General features: G+C 38.3%; 1 non-coding gene across 1 annotated transcript; it reads right to left on the bottom strand.

Annotated features, from left to right (window-relative positions):
- Nucleotides 1-9,486: 9,486 nt before the first annotated feature.
- Nucleotides 9,487-9,593, bottom strand: LOC118845243. The gene has a single exon (XR_005010101.1). It is a non-coding gene; the product is annotated as a U6 spliceosomal RNA (small nuclear RNA).
- Nucleotides 9,594-19,488: the final 9,895 nt, after the last annotated feature.

Consider the following 19,488-nt stretch of genomic DNA (forward strand, 5'->3'; position numbering starts at 1 on the left):
AGTCGTATTTTCATATTCCAAAGCATATTTCCACATTAGTCATTTTGAAAAAAAGCAAGAAAAATAAAGTGAAAAATTATGCTTCAATTTGAATGAGTTGATAATTCCTCTTTCTGGAGGTGGATAGCATTTTTTATCATGAGTCCATTTGAATTGTTTTAGATCATTGAATTTATCAGAGTAGCTAAGTCTCACAGTTGATCATCCTTACAATATTGCTGTTACTGTGTACACTGGTCTTCTGGTTCTGCTCATTTCACTTTGCATCAGTTCATACGAGTCTTCTCATGTTTTTTTCTGAAACCATCCCTTTTGTCATTTTTTATAGCACAATAATATTCAATCACAATCACGTGCCACAATTTGTTCAATTGATGGGCATGCCCTCAATTTCCAATTCTTTGCCACCACAGAAAGAGCTGCTATAAATATTTGTGTGCATATGTGGGGCTAATCCTGATTAAAGATCTTCCCCACCCATTTAATAGGCCTCAGGTGGAGGTAGTTAACAGAAGCTTGATTAGGGGATGCTTATTTGTAGGCATGCCCACATCCTTTTGCTATTAGGTGCTAAGCTCCAGGACCCTATTGTGTGTGTGTGTGTGTGTGTATATATGTATATATACACACACACACGTACATATATATGTATATGTACGCATATGTACATATATATGTATATGTATATGTGTATATATATACATATATGTGTATGTATGTATGTATGTATGTATGCCCTGTGGGTAGCCATTAGATTCAGACTAGAAAGCTGCAGAGAATGGGGACTAGAAAGCTGCTAGAAGAAGAAGAAGATGCAGAGGAGAGAGAGAGAGAGAGAGAGAGAGAGCGAGAGAGAGAGAGAGAGCTGCGAGAGATGGAGAATGGAAAAGATGCAGAGACAGAGAGATGGAGAGAGAACTGGAAGGGCTCTGAGAACTGCAAGGGCTTTCAGAACTGCAGGAGGAGAGGATGCAGGCAAGCAGACAGTCAGGATTCATGAGTGAGTATTTACAGGAAGGCCCTAGCAGAAGGAAAGGTTACAGGATGGCTTGGCTCCGTGCTGTGATACTGTGCTTTAATCTCCTTGCTGTTACATTGAGGTGGACTTACTGGTTTTGGAATACAATTACTTCTGTGTTGAATTGGTGTCATTGGTTCTGGGATTTGATCCTATGGTGTTTGAATAAATGTTTTACTTCTGCATTCTATATAGAGAGTGTCTTATATTTTGCAATTCTGAATTATACAGGCATATTCATGGTCACCATCAATATCATGAATCTTGCCTTACTGATACAACATATAGGTCTTTTTTTTTTCTTTTCTTTGAGCCCTTTCTGATACAGGCCTGGTAGGTATTGCTAGATCAAAGGATATGCACAGTTTTATAGCCCTTTGGGAATAGTTCCAAATTATTCTCCAGAATTGTTAGAACAGTCTACAACTCCACCAAGAATGTATTAGTGTTCCTATTTTTCCACATCCCCTAGAATATTTATAATTTTCCCTTTGTGCCATATTAGCTAATCTGATAAGTGTGAGGTGCTGCCTTAGTTTTGTTTTAATTTGCATTTCTTTAATCAATAATGATTTAGAGTATTTTTTCCTTTGATTAGAGGTAGCTTTGGTTTCTTCTTCTGAAAACTGCCTGTTCATATCCTTTGACCATTTTATCAGTTGGGGAACAACTCTTATTTTTACAATTTTGACTTAGTTCTCTATTTGAGAAATGAGACCTTTATTAGAGAAATTTCCTGTAAACCCCCCCTCCCCTGCTTCCTTCTTTCCTTCTAATTTTGTTTGCATTGGTTTTGTTTGTACAAAACCTTTTTAATTTCATGTAATCAAAAGTATCCATTATTCTTCCCATGATCTTCTCTATCTCTTGTTTGGTTATAAACTCTTGGTCAGTGCCTAGTTTCTGCTAAACCACTTTCCAGTTTTCCCTGAAATTTTTGTCAAATAACGAGTTCTTGATCTAAAAGCTTGGGTCTTTGGGTTTTTCAAACATTAGATTACTATGGTAATTTACTACTGTATAGAATATAACCATCCACCACTCTATTTCTTAGCCAGTACTAGATTGTTTTGATGATTACAATTTTGTAAGATAGTTTAAAATCTGATACTTCTAGGCTGCTTTCCTTCATATTTTTTTTCATGAATTCCCTTGATATTATTGACCTTTTGTTCTTTCAGATGAATTTTATTATTTTCTTTCCTAGCTCTATAATTTTTTGGTTCTTTGATTGGTATGGCATTGAATAAGTAAATTAATATAGGTAGAATTGTCATTTTTATTATATTGGCTTGGCCTACCCATGAGCAATTATTGTTTCTCCTATTGTTTAAACCTGTCTTTTTTGTGTGAAAAATGTTTTGTAATTGTGTTCATATAGTTTCTGATTTTGTCTTGGCAAGTAGACTCTCAGGTATTTTATATTACTTGTTATTATTTTAAATGTAATTTCTCTATCCATTGCTACTGGACTTAGTAATATAGAAACACTGATGATTTATGTGGGTTTATTTTATATCTTGAAACTTTGCTTAAGTTGTTACTTGTTTCAACTAATTTTTTAGTTGATTCTTTAGGGTTCTCTAAGTATACCATCATATTATTTGCAAAGAGCAATAATGTTGTTTTCTCATTGCTTATTTTTATTCCTCCAAGTTCTTTTTCTTATCTTATTGCTATAACTAGCATTGCTACTAGAATATTGAGTAATAAGAGTAATAATGGACATCCTTAATTCACCTCTTATCTTATTTGGAAGACTTCTAGTTTATCCTTATTAAAAATAATGCTTGCTCTTGGTTTTAGATATATAGATACTACTTATCATTTTAAGAAAAGCTCTATTTAATCCTATGCTTTCTAGTGTTTTTTTTTTTAATAGGAATGGGTGTTGTATTTTGTTAAAGCCTTTTCTGCACCCATTGATATAATTATATGATTGTTTTTATTGAAATGGTCAATTTTACTTATAGTTTTCCTGATATTGAACCATCCCTGCATTTCTAGTATAAATCCCATGTGGTCAGAGTGATATCACCTTTGTGACATATTGCTGTAATCTTGTTAGCATCTTATTTTAAAATTTTGCACTAATATTCATTAGGGTCTGTAGTTTTCTTTCTCTGTTTTTGCTCTCTCTGGCTTAGGTATCAAAACCATATTTGCGTCATAGAAGCAATTTGGTAGGATTTCTTCTTCACCTAATTTTAAAAATAGTTTATATATTATAGGGATTAATTATTCTTTAAATATTTGGTAGAATTCACTTATAAATCCATGTGGTACTAGAGATTTTTTCTTAGCTCACTTATGCCTTGTTTAATTTCTTTTTCTAAAATAGAGTTATTTAAGTATTCTATTTGCTCTTCTGGGCAACTTATACTTTTGTAAATATTCATCCATTTCACTTTGTCAGTTTTATTGGCATACAATTTGGCAAAATAGCTCTTAATACTTACTTTAATTTCATCTTCATTGATAGTGCATTCACCCTTTTCATTTTGATATTGGTAATTTGGTTTTCTTTTTCTTTTTAAAAATCAAATTAACCAATGGTTTATCTATTTTGTTGGGTTTTTTAAAATAAAACTAGCTCCTACTTTTATTTATTAGTTCAATGATGCTTTTATTTATAATTTATTAACCTTTCGTTTGATTTTTGAGATCTCTATTTTGGCATTTAGTTGGAGATTTTTAACTTGTTCTTTTTCTAATTTTTTTAAAAGTTTCACGCCTTCAATGATCTACTCTTTCTCTTTTTTTTAATTGATGTAAATGTTTAGAGATATAAACTTTCCCCTAATTATTGCTTTGGTTTCATTCCACAAATTTTGGTATGTTGTCTCATTATTGTCATTATCTTTAATGAAATTATTGATTGTTTCTGTGATTTGTTCTTTGACCCTCTCATTCTTTAGTGTTAGATTATTTAGTTTCCAATTAATTTTTAATTGCCGTATGGTCTGAAAAGGGTGAATTTAATATTTCTGCCTTTCTACATTCATTTGTGAGGTTTTTTATGCCCTAATACATGTTTAATTTTTGTGAAACTGTCATGTACAGCTGAGAACAAGGTATAATCCTTTTTATTCTCATTCAGTTTTCTCCAGAGGTCTATAATATTTAACCTTTAAAAACCTCTATTAATCTCCTTAAGTTCTTTCTAATTTATTTTATGGTTAGGTTTATCTAGTTCTGAGAGGAGAAAGTTGAGGTCTCCCATTAGTATAGCTTTGTTGTATCTTTCCCCTTATAACTCATTTAACTTTTCCTTTAAAAATTTAGATGTTCTGCCATTTGGTGCATATATATTAAGTATTGATATTACTTCATTGTTTCTGTTTCCTTTTAGCAAAATGTAGTTTCTTTGATTATCTCTTTTAATTAGTTCTATTTTTGCATTTGCTTTGTCTGAAATCCTGATTGTTACTTCAAACTTTTTTTTAAACTTTAGATTAAACATAATAGATTCTGTTCCAGTCCCTTAACTTAACTCTGTGTCTTTCTGTTTCAAGTGTTTCTTGTAAACAACACATTGCTGGTATCTAGGTTTTTATTCATTCTGCTATCTGCTTCCATTTTATGGGTGGGTTCATCACATTCACAGTCACAGTTATAATTACTGTGTATTTCCCTCCATCTTATTCTCTTCTGTTTATCTTTTTCTCTCCCTTTTTACCCTGTCCTTCCTCAAAAGTCTGTTTTGCTTCTGATGACCCCTATTAAGCCATATCTCCTCCTATTTTCCTTTTGGGTAAGATAGATTTCTATACCCAACTGATGATGTATAATTATTCCCTCTTTGAACAGATTCCAGTAAGAATAAGGTTCAAGTGTTGCCTGCCAGCCCCTACCTCCATATTTTCTCCTCTGCTGTAAAAGCTCTTCCTTGGATGCCTCTTTTATGTGGGATGTTTTCCCCCATTTTCGTCTTCCTTCCCCCTTATCCCAGTGCATCCCTCTTTATCACCCCTTCATTTAAAAACATCATCTCAACATAGTCAACTCATACCTGTGCTCTCATCTGTGTAGACTCCTTCTAACTCCCTTATTAAAATAAAGTTCTTAAGAGTTACATGTATCACCTTCCCATATAGGAATATAAACATTTTAACCTTATGTAGTCATTTGTGATTTCTCCTTCATGGCTACCTTTTTGTGATTGAGTCTCGTGTTTGGATGTCAAACTTTCTAATCAGCTCTGACCTTTTCATTAGTAATGTTTGGAAGTCCTCTATTTCATTGAATATCAATTTTCCCCCTGGAGGATTATACCTAGTTTGCTGGGTAGGTGATTCTTGGTTGTAATCCTAGTTCCTTTGTCCTCAGGAATATCAAGTTCTAAGCTCTCTGATCCTTTAATGTAGAACCTGCTAAATCTTGTGTTATCCTGACTGTGGCTCCACGATATTTCAATAATTTCTGTCTGATGGCTTGCAATATTTTCTCCTTGACCTGGGAGCTCTAGGAATTGGCAATAATATTCCTGGAATTTTGGAATCTCTTTCAGGAGGTGATCAGTGGATTCTTTCCATTTCTATATTACCCTCTGGTTCCAGGATATCAGGGTAATTTTTTTTTGAATTCCATATTTTATTATTTAATATTTTTTTAGTTTTCAGCATTGATTTCCACAAGCTTTTGAGTTACAAATTTTCTCCCCATTTCTTACCCCCCCACACTCCAAGATGGCATATATTCTGATTGCCCTGTTCTCCAGTCAGCCCTCCCTTCTGTCACCCCACTCCCTCCCCATCCCCTTTTGCCTTACTTTCTTGTAGGGCAAGATAGATTTCTATGCCCCATTGCCTGTATATCTTATTTCCCAGTTGCATGCAAAAAATAATTTTTTTGAGCACCTGCTTTTAGAACTTTGAGTTCCAAACTCTCTCCCCCTTCCCTCATCACCCACTCTCCCTAAGAAGGCAAGCAATTCAACATACACCACACATGTATCATTATATAAAACACTCCCACAATACTCATGTTATGAAAGACTAACTATATTTCCCTGATTCCTATCCTGTTGCTCTTTATTCAGTTTGCTCCCTTAACCCTGTCCCTTTTAAAAAGTGTTTCCTTTTGATTACTTCTTCCCCCTATCTGCCCTCCCTTCTATCATCCCCCCTTTTTTATCCCCTTCCCCCTACTTTCCTGTGGGGTAAGATACCCAGTTGAGTGTTTATATTATTCCCTCCTCCAGTGAAATCCGATGAAAGCAAGATTCACTCATTCCCCCTCACCTGCCCCCTCTTCCCTTCCAACAGAACTGCTTATTTTTGCCAGTTTTATGTGAGATAATTTACCCCATTCTATCTCTCCCTTTCTGCCTCTCAATATATTCCTCTCTCACCCCTTTATTTTATTTTTTTCAATATCATCCCTTCATATTCAACTCCCCCTGTGTCCTCTGTCTATATACACATATATGTATGTATGTATATATGTATGTATGTATATTCCCTTCAATTACCTGAGAAAGGTAATACTTCAGTACTGAGAAAGGTCTCATGAATTACACACATCATCTTTCCATGGAGGAATGTAAACAAAATGGTTCCACTTTAGTAAGTCTCTTATGATTTCCCTTTCTTGTTTACCTTTTCATGCTTCTCTTGATTCTTGTGTTTGAAAGTCAAATTTTCTATTCAGCTCTGGTCTTTTCACTGAGAAAGCTTGAAAGTCCTCTATTTTATTGAAAATCCACATTTTGCCTTGGAGCATTATACTCAGTTTTGCTGGGTAAGTGATTCTTGGTTTTAATCCTAGCTCCTTTGACCTCCAGAATATCATATTCCAAGCCCTTCAATCCCTTAATGTACAAGCTGCTGGATCTTGTGTTATCCTGATTGGGTTTCTACAATACTCAAATTGTTTTTTTCTGGCTGCTTGCAGTATTTTCTCCTTGACCTGGAAACTCTGGAATTTGGCAACAATATTCCTAGGAGTTTTATTTTTGGGATCTTTTTCAGGAGGTGATTGGTGGATTCTTTCAATTTCTATTTTACCCTCTGGTTCTAGAATATCAGGGCAGTTCTCCTTGATAATTTCTTGAAAGATGATATCTAGGCTCTTTTTTGATCATGGCTTTCAGGTAGCCCAATAATTTTAAAATGATCTCTCCTGGATCTATCCTCCAGGTCAGTGGTTTTTCCAATGAGATATTTCACATTGTTTTCCATTTTTTCATTTCTTTGGTTCTTTTTTTATAATATCTTGATTTCTCATAAAGTCACTAGCTTCCACTTGCTCCAATCTAATTCTTAAGGTAGTATTTTCTTCAGTGGTCTTTTGAACCTCCTTTTCCATTTGGCCAAGTCTACCTTCAAGGCATTCTTCTCCTCATTGGCTTTTTGGAGCTCTTTTGCCATTTGAGTTAGTCTATTTTTTAAAGTGTTGTTTTCGTCAATATTTTTTTCAGTATTTTTTTGGGTCTCCTTTAGCAAGCCATTGACTTGTTTTTCATGGTTTTCTCTCATCACTCTCATTTCTCTTCCCAATTTTTCCTCTACCTCTCTTACTTGCTTTTCCAAATCCTTTTTGAGCTCTTCCATGGCCTGACACCATTTCATATTTTTCTTGGAGGCTTTTGATGTAGACTCTTTGACTTTTTTGACTTCTTCTAGCTGTATATTTTGGTCTTGTCACCAAAGAAAGATTCCAAAGTCAGAGTCTGAATCTGAGTCCATTTTCTCTGCCTGGCCATGTTCCCAGCCAACTACTTTACCCTTGAGCTTTTCATCGGGGTATGACTGCTTGTAGAGTAGAGAGTACTTTGTTCCAAGCTTGAGGGGCTGCACTGTTGTTTTCAGAGCTATTTCTACACAGCAAGTTCTGCCACACCAGCACTCCTCTTCCCCCAAGAACCACCAACCTGGACCATGACTCAGATGTAAGCAGGCTCTGCACTCCCTCTCTGATCCACCACTTAATTCCTCCCACCAGGTGGGCCTGGGGCTGAAGGCAACTGCAGCTGTAGTTCCTCAGAACTGCACCACCTCCACTGCCCCTGGGGTGGTGGCCAAACTGCAAACTCTTTTCACTCTGTCCGCACAGTTTTTCCCACTAACTTTCTCTGTTGTCTTTGGTGTTGGTGGGTTGAGAAGTCTGGTAACTGCCACAGCTCACTGATTCAGGGCATTAGGGCCTGTTCCACTGGCTCCCAGTCTGGTTGGTCAGGTGTGGCCCATGCTGGGCTGTGCTCCACTCTCAGCTCTGTGCAATAGACCTTACCCAGCAACCATCTAGGCTGTCCTGGCCTGGAGCCCTGCTTCCCTCTGCTAGTTCATGGGTTCTACAGTTGTAGAATTTGTTCAGAGCAATTTTTATAGGTGTTTGGAGGGTCCTGGGGGGAACTTTAGGCAGATTCCTGCTTTCCAGCTGCCATCTTGGCTCCGCCCCCCTCACTTGCTTTTCCAAATCCTTTTTGAGCTCTTCCATTGCCTGAGGCCAATTCATATTTTTTTGGAGGCTTTTGATGTAGGCTCTTTGACTTTGTTGAATTCTTCTGGCTGTATGTTTTGATCTTCTTTGTCACCTTTCTATCCCCATTCAGTTTTCTCCAGAGGTCTATCATATCTACCTTCTTTAAAATTCTATTCACCTCCTTAAATTCTTTCTTGTTTATTTTGAGGTTATATTTATCAAGTTCAGAGAAGGGGAGGTTGAGTTCCACCACTAGTATAGTTTTGCTGTCTATTTCTTCCTATAACTCCCTTAACTTCTCCTCTAAGAATCTGGATGCTATACTGCTTGATGCATATATTTTAAGTAATGATTTTACTTCATTGTCTATGGTACCTTTTAGAAGGATATAGTTTCCTTCCTTATCTCTGTCTTTGCTTTTGCTTTGTCTGAGATTAGGATTGCTACCCCTGCTTTTTTAACTTCAGCTGAAACATAATATATTCTACTCCATCCTTTTACTTTTACCCTGTGTGTATCTCCCTTTTTCAAATGCGTTTCTTGTAAACAACATATTGTAGGATTATGGTTTTTAATCCATTCTGCTATCCGCCTCCATTTTATGGGAGAGTTCATCCCATTCACATCCACAGTTATGATTACAAGCTGTGTCTTTTTTCTCCATCCTTCCCCCTCCCCCGCACTGTTTATGCTTTTATTTCTCCCTCCCCTCTTATGCTCCTCAAAAGAGTTTTGCTTTTGACCACCACCTTCCTCAATTTGCCCTCCTTCTTGATTTCCCTCCTTTATCTTACCTTTTCCCCCTTGCTACTTTTTCCCTCCTTTATAACCACCTCGCCTTTTCTTTCCCATTTCTGCTCCTACTGCCTGTAGGACAAATTTGATTTCTATACTTATCAGAGCATGTTATTCTCTTCTTGAACCAAATCTGATGAGAGTAAAACTCATATAGTACTCTTTTCCCTCCCATCTTTCCCTCCACTATAATGTGTTTTTGTGCCTCTTCATTTGATGTAATTTACCCTTTTCTACTACCTCCTTAAAAATATATGGAACACTTCATGAATTTGCATGTCATCCTTGCTTAGGGGCCATGCTAATCTTCTCTGTGTCATTCCAATTTTAGTATATGTGCTGCCAAAGCGAGCACGGGATTATGGTTTTTAAATCTATTTGGCTATCTGCCTCTCTTTTATGGGAGAGTTCATCCCATTCACATTCACGGTTATGATTACTATCTGTGTCTTTTTCTCCATCCTGTATCCCCCACCTCATTTATGCTTTTATTTCTCCCTTCTCCCTTCCCATCCTCAAAAGAGTTTTGCTTTTGATCACTGCCTTCCTCAATATTCCCTTCCTATCAGCCCCCCTTATCTTACCCTTTCCCTTTCTACTTCTTCCCTCCCTTCTAACCACCCCCCATTTCTTTCCCCTTTCCCCTCCTACTGCCTGTGGGGCAAGTTTGATTTCTATACTTAACAGAGTATGTTATTCCCTCCTTGAACCAAATACGATGAGAGTAAAACTCAAACACTACTATTCTCCCTCCCTTCTTTCCCTCTACTATAATACATTTTTGTGCCTCTTCATGTAATGTAATTTACCCTTTTCTGCCTCCTCCTTACCTCATCTCTCATTACAATCCCTTTATACCCCGTACTTTTTTTATCATCACATCAGTTAATTTATACCCACACCCCCTGTCTGTCTATATATATATATATATATATATATATATATATATATATATATATATCTTGTAGGTGTCATAATAACTATACCATTCTCAAGATTAACAAATATCATCCTCCCACATAGGAATGTAAACAATTTGCCCTTGTTGAATAACAATACCTTTTTATACCTATCTTGAGTCTTATATTTGAAAGTAAATTTTCCATTGAGCTCTGGTCTTTTCATCAGGAAGGTCTGGAATTCCCTTATTTCATTGAATGCCCATCTCCTTGCCTGAAAGATTATCCTCAGTTTTGCTGGATAATTGATCCTTGGTTGTAGTCCAAGCTCCTTTGCCTTTCAGAATATCATATTCCAATTCCTCTGATCTTTTAATGTAAAAGATGCAAGGTCCTATGTGATCCTGACTATAGTTCCATGATATTTGTATTGTTTCTTTCTGGATGCTTGCAGTATTTTCTCCTTGACCTGATAATTCTGGAAGTTGGCTACAAATTCCTTGGAGTTTTCAACTGGGGATCCCTTTTAGGGGGTGATTGGTGGATTCTTTTGATGACTATTTTACCCTCTAGTTCTAGGACCTCGGGTAGTTTTCCTGGATGATTTCTTGAAAGATATTGTCCAGGATCTTTTTTTCATCATGGCTTTTCAGTAGACCAATAATTCTTAGATTATCTCTCCTGGATCTATTTTCCAGGTCAGTTGTTTTTCCAATGAGATATTTTATGTTTTCTTCTATTTTTTCATTCTTTAGATTTTGTTTGACTGATTCTTGATGCCTCATAGAGTCATTAGCTTCTACTTGCCCAATTCTAATTTTTAACAAATTGTTTTCTTCAGATAGCTTCTGTACCTCTCTTTCCATTTGGCCAACTTTGCTTTTCAAGAAGTTATTTTCTCCTGATAGGTTCTGTAATTTTTCTTTTACCTCTCTAAGTTGGCTTCTAGAATCCTCCTTGAGCTCTTCCAGGAATGCTTTTTGGGCTTGAGACCAGATCATACTCCCTTTTGAGGTTTCAGATGTGGGTATAATGTCAATGCTGTCCTCTTCTGAATTTGTATTTTGATCTTCCCTGTCTCCATAGTAAGATTCAATGGTCTTTACTTTTCTCTTTTCTAGTTTGCTTTTTCATGGTGGTTGGCTTTTCTCTGGCTTTTAAAGTGTATCTCTGTTTCTGGGCTACCGGGGACTCTGTCCCAAGCTTCTTTTGCTGGGAACTAGGGGCCTGGTTAATGGATTTGTGTGCTGAGGCCTCTGGTTTTGTCAGCTAGAAGCTATAAAATGCTGCAGCTCACCTGGTGCTGAGCTGGGGTTGGCTAATGTGTGCCAAGGTTGAGGTTGATGAAGTCTTTCTGAGTTTCCCTGGGGTTACACTGAAGCTCACAGCATGAGGTTCAGGGGAGAAGTGGTCTGCCTGCTGGAAATTTCCTCTTCCCCTAGGGCTGCACTATAGCATGGGTGGCCTCAGCTGTTGTCTGCACTGGTGTCTGCCAATTCCCCTGGCTGTGCGAAGGCACGCCTGGTGTTCTGGTGTTGGCACTTGCTGGGTCTACCTCCCTTGGGCTCAGGAATTCCTGCTGGTCTGCTATAGGTGGGGCTTGCTGGGATGCCTCCCTTCCTGTACTGGTCCCTTTCTACCACCACAAGAGGGGCCTGTCTCCCTAGCTTCCTGAGCTAAAAGAATGCGGAACCCTTACTTCTAGCTCCAGGGTTTTTCCTAAGGCCGTATTCTCTGAGTTATTCAAGGTCAGCAAGGGAGGGATGAGGGCTCTCACTGTTTACTAATCATCATGGCTCCTGGAAGTTCAAGAAGGTGAGTTTCAAACCTTTAGACTGTGGGCTGATAGCCCCAAGAGTAGCTGCTGTTGCTGCTGTAGGCTCTGCACTTCTGTCTCACCTAGCTCCAACAGACTCCTGTCCTGTGCTGAGAGGCCTGAGGATTGCCACCACAGCTGGCAATTCAGCCCCAGGACCATTCCTGCTTGGGTATGGTCAGGTATAGTTTTGTGCACTCAGCGCTCTCCCAGCCTGGTGCAACAGAACCTTCCTGTCAACTTTCTGGATTCTCCTGGGCTGGAAATCTGCCACACTCTGTCTCCTAGTTGATTCTACCTTTCTCATATTTGTTCAGATTCACTTTTTTAGAGGTATCTGAAAGTATTTGTGAGAGAGCTCTGGTATGTCCCTGCTTTCACTCCACCATCTTGGCAGCCCCTCAGTAATCTCTACCCCTTATATCACCAATGTGATACCCATGGTGGCTGCTATGAATATGCAGGTGAATTCTCAGGTTTGAATTGCAAGACATAGCAGACGCTTTTCATGAAAGAAAAAGCAAAACATTTGTTCAAACACCAGAAAGCCAAATCTACCATAGCAACAAATAAATCTATACATATTATCAATGCAGGGGGCACTGCCATCCCTAAGGTTTCTCTCTGCCAGGTCTCCCCACAAACAAACTGCCTTAAGCAAAATCACTCCCTTTCTCACTCATGCTAGCTGCTCTGCTCTCTCTCCCTTTTCTCTCTCTCCGAGCTCCAACTCACTCCAACTTCCTGCTCTACCCATTCAGCAAGCTCCTCCCACCACAGGCTCATGTTATTCAGGCTTCCATGTGACTCAAGCAGGTCACAAAGGCCTATTAATGGACAAGAAAGATCTTCCCATTCCATTAATGATACATTAACAATACACCCCTCCTATAAGTCTGTCACTATAACTAGTTCTCATGAATACCATGCTTTTCTCTGGTATGTGTTAACAAACCATAAGAAGATTGTCCAGAAATGGATGATAAGATAAGAATATGTTTGGGAAAAATATATATGTCTACATGTATATACATTTATAATGATTTTATAGTTGTTTAATCCCCTCATGTACCATGTTTTCTTCATTGATTTAAAAAACAATATTGCTAGTATTTCTTAAAGTGATTAGTATCCTCAAAGTTATTGTGAATGCCTTAAGTATCTACCATAAGATCCTTGAAATTTCAGGGTCTGTTTTATGACAAACATGATGGTTTTAAGTTTCCTATTTGCCCACAAAAGCCTAAATAAAGAAGAGTGTTTTTGTAGTGCAGAGGTATTCATGTTTATCTTTTTCTCTCCTTCCCTCATCTTCCTTCGCTCCATTCTCATAATGGCAGTTCAGAGCTGGTACCCACTTTACATTTTCCAGATTAGGATCAGCTAAATGCAGCACTGTTGATACTATATCTATTTTAAAATTGAGTTAGCCTGATATTGAATTTAGCAATTTTTGCCATCAAGTATGAATTAATTTGCTTTTGAAATAGTAATTGCAGAGGTCTGACAATTCCCAGATCAACCAGATGAGATTGCAAGGGGTATCTCTCTATAGATGGGGTAAACATGCCCAATGGCACCTCATTAGGAGGATTTGGACCACTTCTTTTAGTCTCAGAGTTGATTGCAGATGCTTCAAATCAGTGAAAATATTGTGTTGAGCCTATTGAAAAAAAAAGGTCAGGACTGGAGAGATCCTAGGAGAGCTGAGCACAGAATGGATTTAGTGGGTAGTGGTGATAGTACTGGTGGTGATGTAGGGTGGATTATGCATAAGGAAACTAGGTGGCTCAATGGATAGAGTGCAGGACCTGGAGTCAGGAAGACTTACTTTCCTGAGTTCAAATCTGGCCTCAGACACTTACTAGCTGTGTGACCCTTGGTGAGTCATTTAAACCTGTTTGCCTCAGTTTTTTCATCTGTAAAATGAGGGGCAGAAGGAAATGGCAAACCACTCTAGTATCTTTGCCACAAAAACCCAAACAGAGTCATGAAGAGTCAGACACAATTGAAAAAAAAAACTGAAACATCCTCCCCTGGCCTCCCCAGATGTGAAGGTGCTGAGAAAAGTAAGGAAGCCTCTTAATCCCCCAAACCCCACTCTACCACAGAGGATGGAGTCACATACTCAACATCCAGGGAAGGGAGACTATTCAGAGAGAGAAAGTAGAGGTCTCAGATCATCAGAATCTTCATTTTAAGGAAAGTGCCCAGTTAAGCCATGTCTTCATTCTTCTTGGGCTCCATTCCTGACTCTCTGAACTTTCACCACCTTGCCCCAACTCCTGAGGGAGTCCTCCACCCCTCACTTGCTTTTCAGCTAACTTTTATTAATTGTCTTCCACCATTAGAATGTAAGCTCCTTGAGAGAAGGGACTCTCAAATACAATCTCAGACTGGATTAACCAGGTATGCAATTATCTGGTTTGCCTCAGTTTCTTCAACTGTAAAGTGAGGATTATGATAGCACTTACCTCTGCAAGATTGCTGTAAGGATCATATGAGATAATATTTGTAAAGGTCTGGTACACAGTAGGCATTTAATAAATGCTTATTTCCCAATTTTTACAGTCAATTTTTCTAATAAATGCTTCATTTCTCAAATATATAGAGAACTGAATCAAATTTATAAGAATACAAGTCATTTCCCAATTGATAAAATGGTCAAAGGACATGAACAGGCACTTTTCAGATGAAGAAATCAAAGCTATGTATAGTCATGTGAAAAAATGCAGCATCAGCCCTGGAGTTGGGAGGATCTGAGTTCAACTCTGGCCCCAGACAATACTTACTAGCTCTGTGACCCTGGGCAAGTCACTTAACCCCAATTGCCTCACCAAAAAAATGCTCTAAATCAGCATTGATTAGAGAAATGCAAATTAAAACAACCCTGAGATACCACCTCTCACCTATCAGATTGGCTAACATGACAGAAAAAGAAAATGACAAATATTATAGAAGATGTGGGAAAATTGGGACACTAATGCACAGTTGGTGGGGTTGTGAACTAATCTAAGCATTCTGGAGAGCAATTTGGAACTATGGCCAAATGGCCAGCAATACCACTACTGGGTTAGTGTCTCAAAGGGATGATAAAAAAAGAGGAAAGGACCTACATATATAAAAATATTTATAGCAGCTCTTTTTGTGGTGGCAAAGAACTGGAAACTAAGGTGCACCCATCAATTGGGGAATGGTTGAACAAGTTGTTGTATATGAATGTAATGGAATGCTATTATGCTATCAGAAGTGACAGGCAGATGGATTTTATAAAAACCTGGACTTACCTGAACTAATGCTGAATGAAATGAGCAGAACCAGGAGAACATTGTATATAGTAACAGTAACATTGTGCGATGATTAACTTAACTCCTCTCAGCAATACAATGATCCAAGACAATTCCAAAAACCCTTGATAGAAAATGGTATCCATATCCAGAGAAAGAACTGATGGAATCTGAATGCAAATCGAAGCATACTATTTTTACTTTATTTTTTCATCTTTTTTTTGTTTCTTCTATTGTTTCTATCACAACATGACTAATGTCATATTTTACAAGATTGTACATATATAACCTATGTAAAATTGCTTATTGTCTTAGGGAGGAGGGAGGAAAATGAGAGAGAAAATTTAGAATTCAAAATTTTATTTAAAAAATGTGAAAAGTTGTCTTTACATGTAATCATAAAAAACAAAATACTATTTAAAAAAATACTTGTTTCCTTCCTTCCTTCCTTTATTCCTTCCTTCTTGTTGACTAGTGGAGGCATTGGCCTCTGTTTGGTCCCATTTTAATTTTTCAGGAAGTTTGTTGTTTGGGTAAAGTCTTGTAGTTCTTGTACCAAGCTGCTAATTCCCTTTCCAATTCTTTCTTCCATAGGTCTATTTTCTTTTCAAATTTTTTTCCTTTAGCACTCTCATTCCATTTATAAAAATATTTTAAAACTCTTTAGAAAAAAAAGACCTCTTGCCTCATTTCTTCTAAGAATTCTGGTTGAACTTATGCCCAACTTTTTTTTTCCTTTGAGATTTAGTTAGTAGATGTTTTGGAGTAATTCTTTCTTTGAGTTTGTTTCTTGATCATCCCTATTACCATAATAGCTTTTTATGACAGATTTCTTTTGTTTGTTTGCTTACTCTTTTATCCTACTTCCTGATTTTGGACTTTATGTTAGGGCCAGGCTCTGTGCAATTCTAGAGATGTCTGGGCTAGTCCTGTTGCTGCTTTCTTGAGGTATTGAATGTTGAGTTCTTCTGATATCTCAGTGAAAACTGAGGCTAGAGACCTTCAATCTTTCAGTGCTTCCACAGTGGTCTAATACATGGCAAAATCCAATAGTTTGAGCTTTGTAAGTTCATGACCTGAGACTGTGCAATATTATTGTTAGCTTGGTCCTGGTTAGAATTCCAGTAGACTGCCATTGACCCCAGTCTCCATTAGCCAGCTGAAAAGCATGAGAGATTCAGAGTAATGCAGTCTGCTCTTTGCTTTGGGATTCCTCCCCTGATTTTTCTGCTGCAGGCTTCTGATTGGACTTGAGGCTGGAGTGAAGATCTCACTCAGCTCTTAGAAATACAGGGCTGTGGTAGAGCCAAGATGGTGCCTGGAAATGAGGGACTTGCTGAAGCTCTCCTCCAAATCCCTCCAAACACCTGTAAAAAATGGCTCTGAACAAATTTTAGAGCTGTGGAACCCACAAAATAGCAGAGGGAAGCAGGTCTCCAGCCCAGGACAGCCTGGCTGGTAGCTGGGAAGGGTTCATCATACCTCGTTGGGAGCAGGTCTGGGAGCAGAGCGCAGCCCAGTGTGGGCTGAGACCAGACCCAGAGTCAGGTTGAGCAGGCCAGAGAGCCATGAATCATTGAACTGTGGTAGTTACCAGACTTCTCAACCCACAAATGCCAAAGACCACTGAGCAGGTTAGTGGCAAAACTGCTAGATTGGGTTAGAGAGGAGTCTGGCCCCAGCCCTGGGAGTGGTGGAGGTGGTACAGCAGTGGTGGTGGCAGCGGCAGCAGCAGGAAGCCCCTGCAGCTGTTTCCAGAGCTCCAATGTCAGCTGCTTCTGGATTCCCTGGCTCACACAGTAGGAGGAATCAAGCAGCAGATCAGAGCGGGAGTGCAAAGAGCACTTTGCTGCCAGAGAGGCAGGTTCTCTTGCTATGCCCTGCTTGGATCTGGCTCCCAATACTGGTTGATGGTTCCTGCTGTAGCAGAGCTTGCAGTGAGAGTGGAGTAGAAGTAGCTCTGTAAACAGCAGCACAGCCCCTAAAGCTTGGAACAAAGTACTCTCTACTCTACAAGCAGTCATACCCTGACAAAAAGCTCAAGGGTCAAATAGTTGGTTGGGAACATGGCCAGGAATTGAAAACAGTCTCAGACTCAGACTATAGAATCTTTTTTGATGACAAAGAAAACCAAAACATAGAGCCAGAAGATGTCAATAAAATCAAAGAGCCTACATCAAAAGCCTCCAAGAAAAATATGAATTGGTCTCAGGCCATGGAAGAGCTCAAAAAAGATTTGGAAAAGCAAGTAAGAGAAGTAGAGGAAAAATTGGGAAGAGAAATGAGAGTGATGTGAGAAAACCATGAAAAACAAGTCAATGACTTGCTAAAGGAGACCTAAAAAAATACTGAGGAAACACCTTAACAAATAGACTAACCAAAATGGCAAAAGAGCTCCAAAAAGCCAATGAAGACAAGAATGCCCTGAAAGGCAGATTTAGCCAAATGGAAAAGGAGGTCCAAAAAACCACTGAAGAAAATACCACCTTAAAAATTAGATTGGAGCAAGTGGAAGCTAGTGACTTTATGAGAAATCAAGATATTATAAAACAGAACCAAAGAAATGAAAAAATGGAAGACAATGTGAAATATCTCACTGGAAAAACCACTGACCTGGAGAATAGATCCAGGAGAGATAATTTAAAAATTATTGGACTACCTGAAAGCCATGATCAAAAAAAGAGCCTGGACATCATCTTTCAAGAAATTATAAAGGAAAACTGCCCTGATATTCTAGAACCAGAGGGCAAAATAGAAATTGAAAGAATCCACTGATTGCCTCTTGAAAAAGATCCCAAAAAGATCCTAGGAATACTGTCGCCAAATTCCAGAGTTTCCAGGTCGAGGAGAAAATACTGCAAGCAGCCAGAAAGAAACAATTTGAGTATTATGGAAACACAATCAGGATAATACAAGATCTAGCAGCTTCTACATTAAGGGATCGAAGGGATTGGAATATGATATTCAGGAGGTCAAAGGAGCTAGAATTAAAACCGAGAATCACCTACCCAGCAAAACTGAGTATAATGCTCCAAGGCAAAATATGGATTTTCAATAAAATAGAGGACTTTCAAGCTTTCTCAGTGAAAAGACCAGAGCTGAATAGAAAATTTGACTTTCAAATACAAGAATCAAGAGAAGCATGAAAAGGTAAACAAGAAAGAGAAATCATAAGGGACTTACTCAAGTTGAACTGTTTTGTTTACATTCCTACATGGAAAGATGATGTGGGTAACTCATGAGACCTTTCTCAGTATTAGGGTGGTTGAAGGGAATATATATATATATATATATTCTATATCTATGTCTATATATCTATATATATATGTATAGACAGAGGGCACAGGGTGAGTTGAATATGAAGGGATGATTTGAAAAAAATAAAATAAAATTAAGGGGTAAGAGAGGAATATATTGAGAGAGGGAGAAAGGGAGTGATAGAATGGGGTAAATTATCTTACATAAAAGTGGCAAGAAAAGCAGTTCTGCTGGAAGGGAGGAGGGGGCAGGTGAGGGGGAATGAGTGAATCTTGCTCTCATCAGATTTGAATTGAGGAGGGAATAACATACACACTCAATAGGGTATCTTACCCCAGGAAAGTAGGGGGAAGAGGATAAAAAATGGGGATGATAGAAGGGAGGGCAGATAGGGGAGAAGGTAATCAAGCCCAAACACTTTTGAAAAGGGACAGGGTCAAGGAAGAAAATGGAATAAAGGGGGGCAGGGAAGAATGGAGGGAAAAATAGTCTTTCACAACATGAGCATTGTGGAGTGTTTTGCATAATGATACATGTGTGATCTATGTTGAATTGCTTGCCTTCTTGGGGAAGGTGGGTGGGAAGGGAAGAGGGGAGAGAATTTGGAATTCAAAGTTTTAAAAGCAGGTGCTCAAAAAAAATAAGATATATTGGGAATGGGGCATAGAAATCTATCCTGCCCTACAAGAAAGTAAGGGGAAAAGGGATTGGAGAGGGGGAGTGGAGTGACAGAAGGGAGGGCTGACTGGGGAATGGGGCAATAAGAATATATGCCATCTTGGAGTTAGGGGGGAGGGTAGAAATGGGGAGAAAGTTGTAACTCAAAATCTTGTGGAAATCAATGTTGAAAACCAAAATATTAAATAATAAAGTATGAAACCAAAAAATTATGTGTGAAAAATAAATAAATAAAAAAATTTTAAAGAGGAAATACAGAGCTGCTACTTACTTCTGAACTTGCTCCCTGCGTTGTATGCAGACTAGAACCCA

Source organism: Trichosurus vulpecula, chromosome 3 (genome assembly GCF_011100635.1).
Source record: "Trichosurus vulpecula isolate mTriVul1 chromosome 3, mTriVul1.pri, whole genome shotgun sequence".
Classification (NCBI taxonomy): Eukaryota; Metazoa; Chordata; class Mammalia; order Diprotodontia; family Phalangeridae; genus Trichosurus; species Trichosurus vulpecula.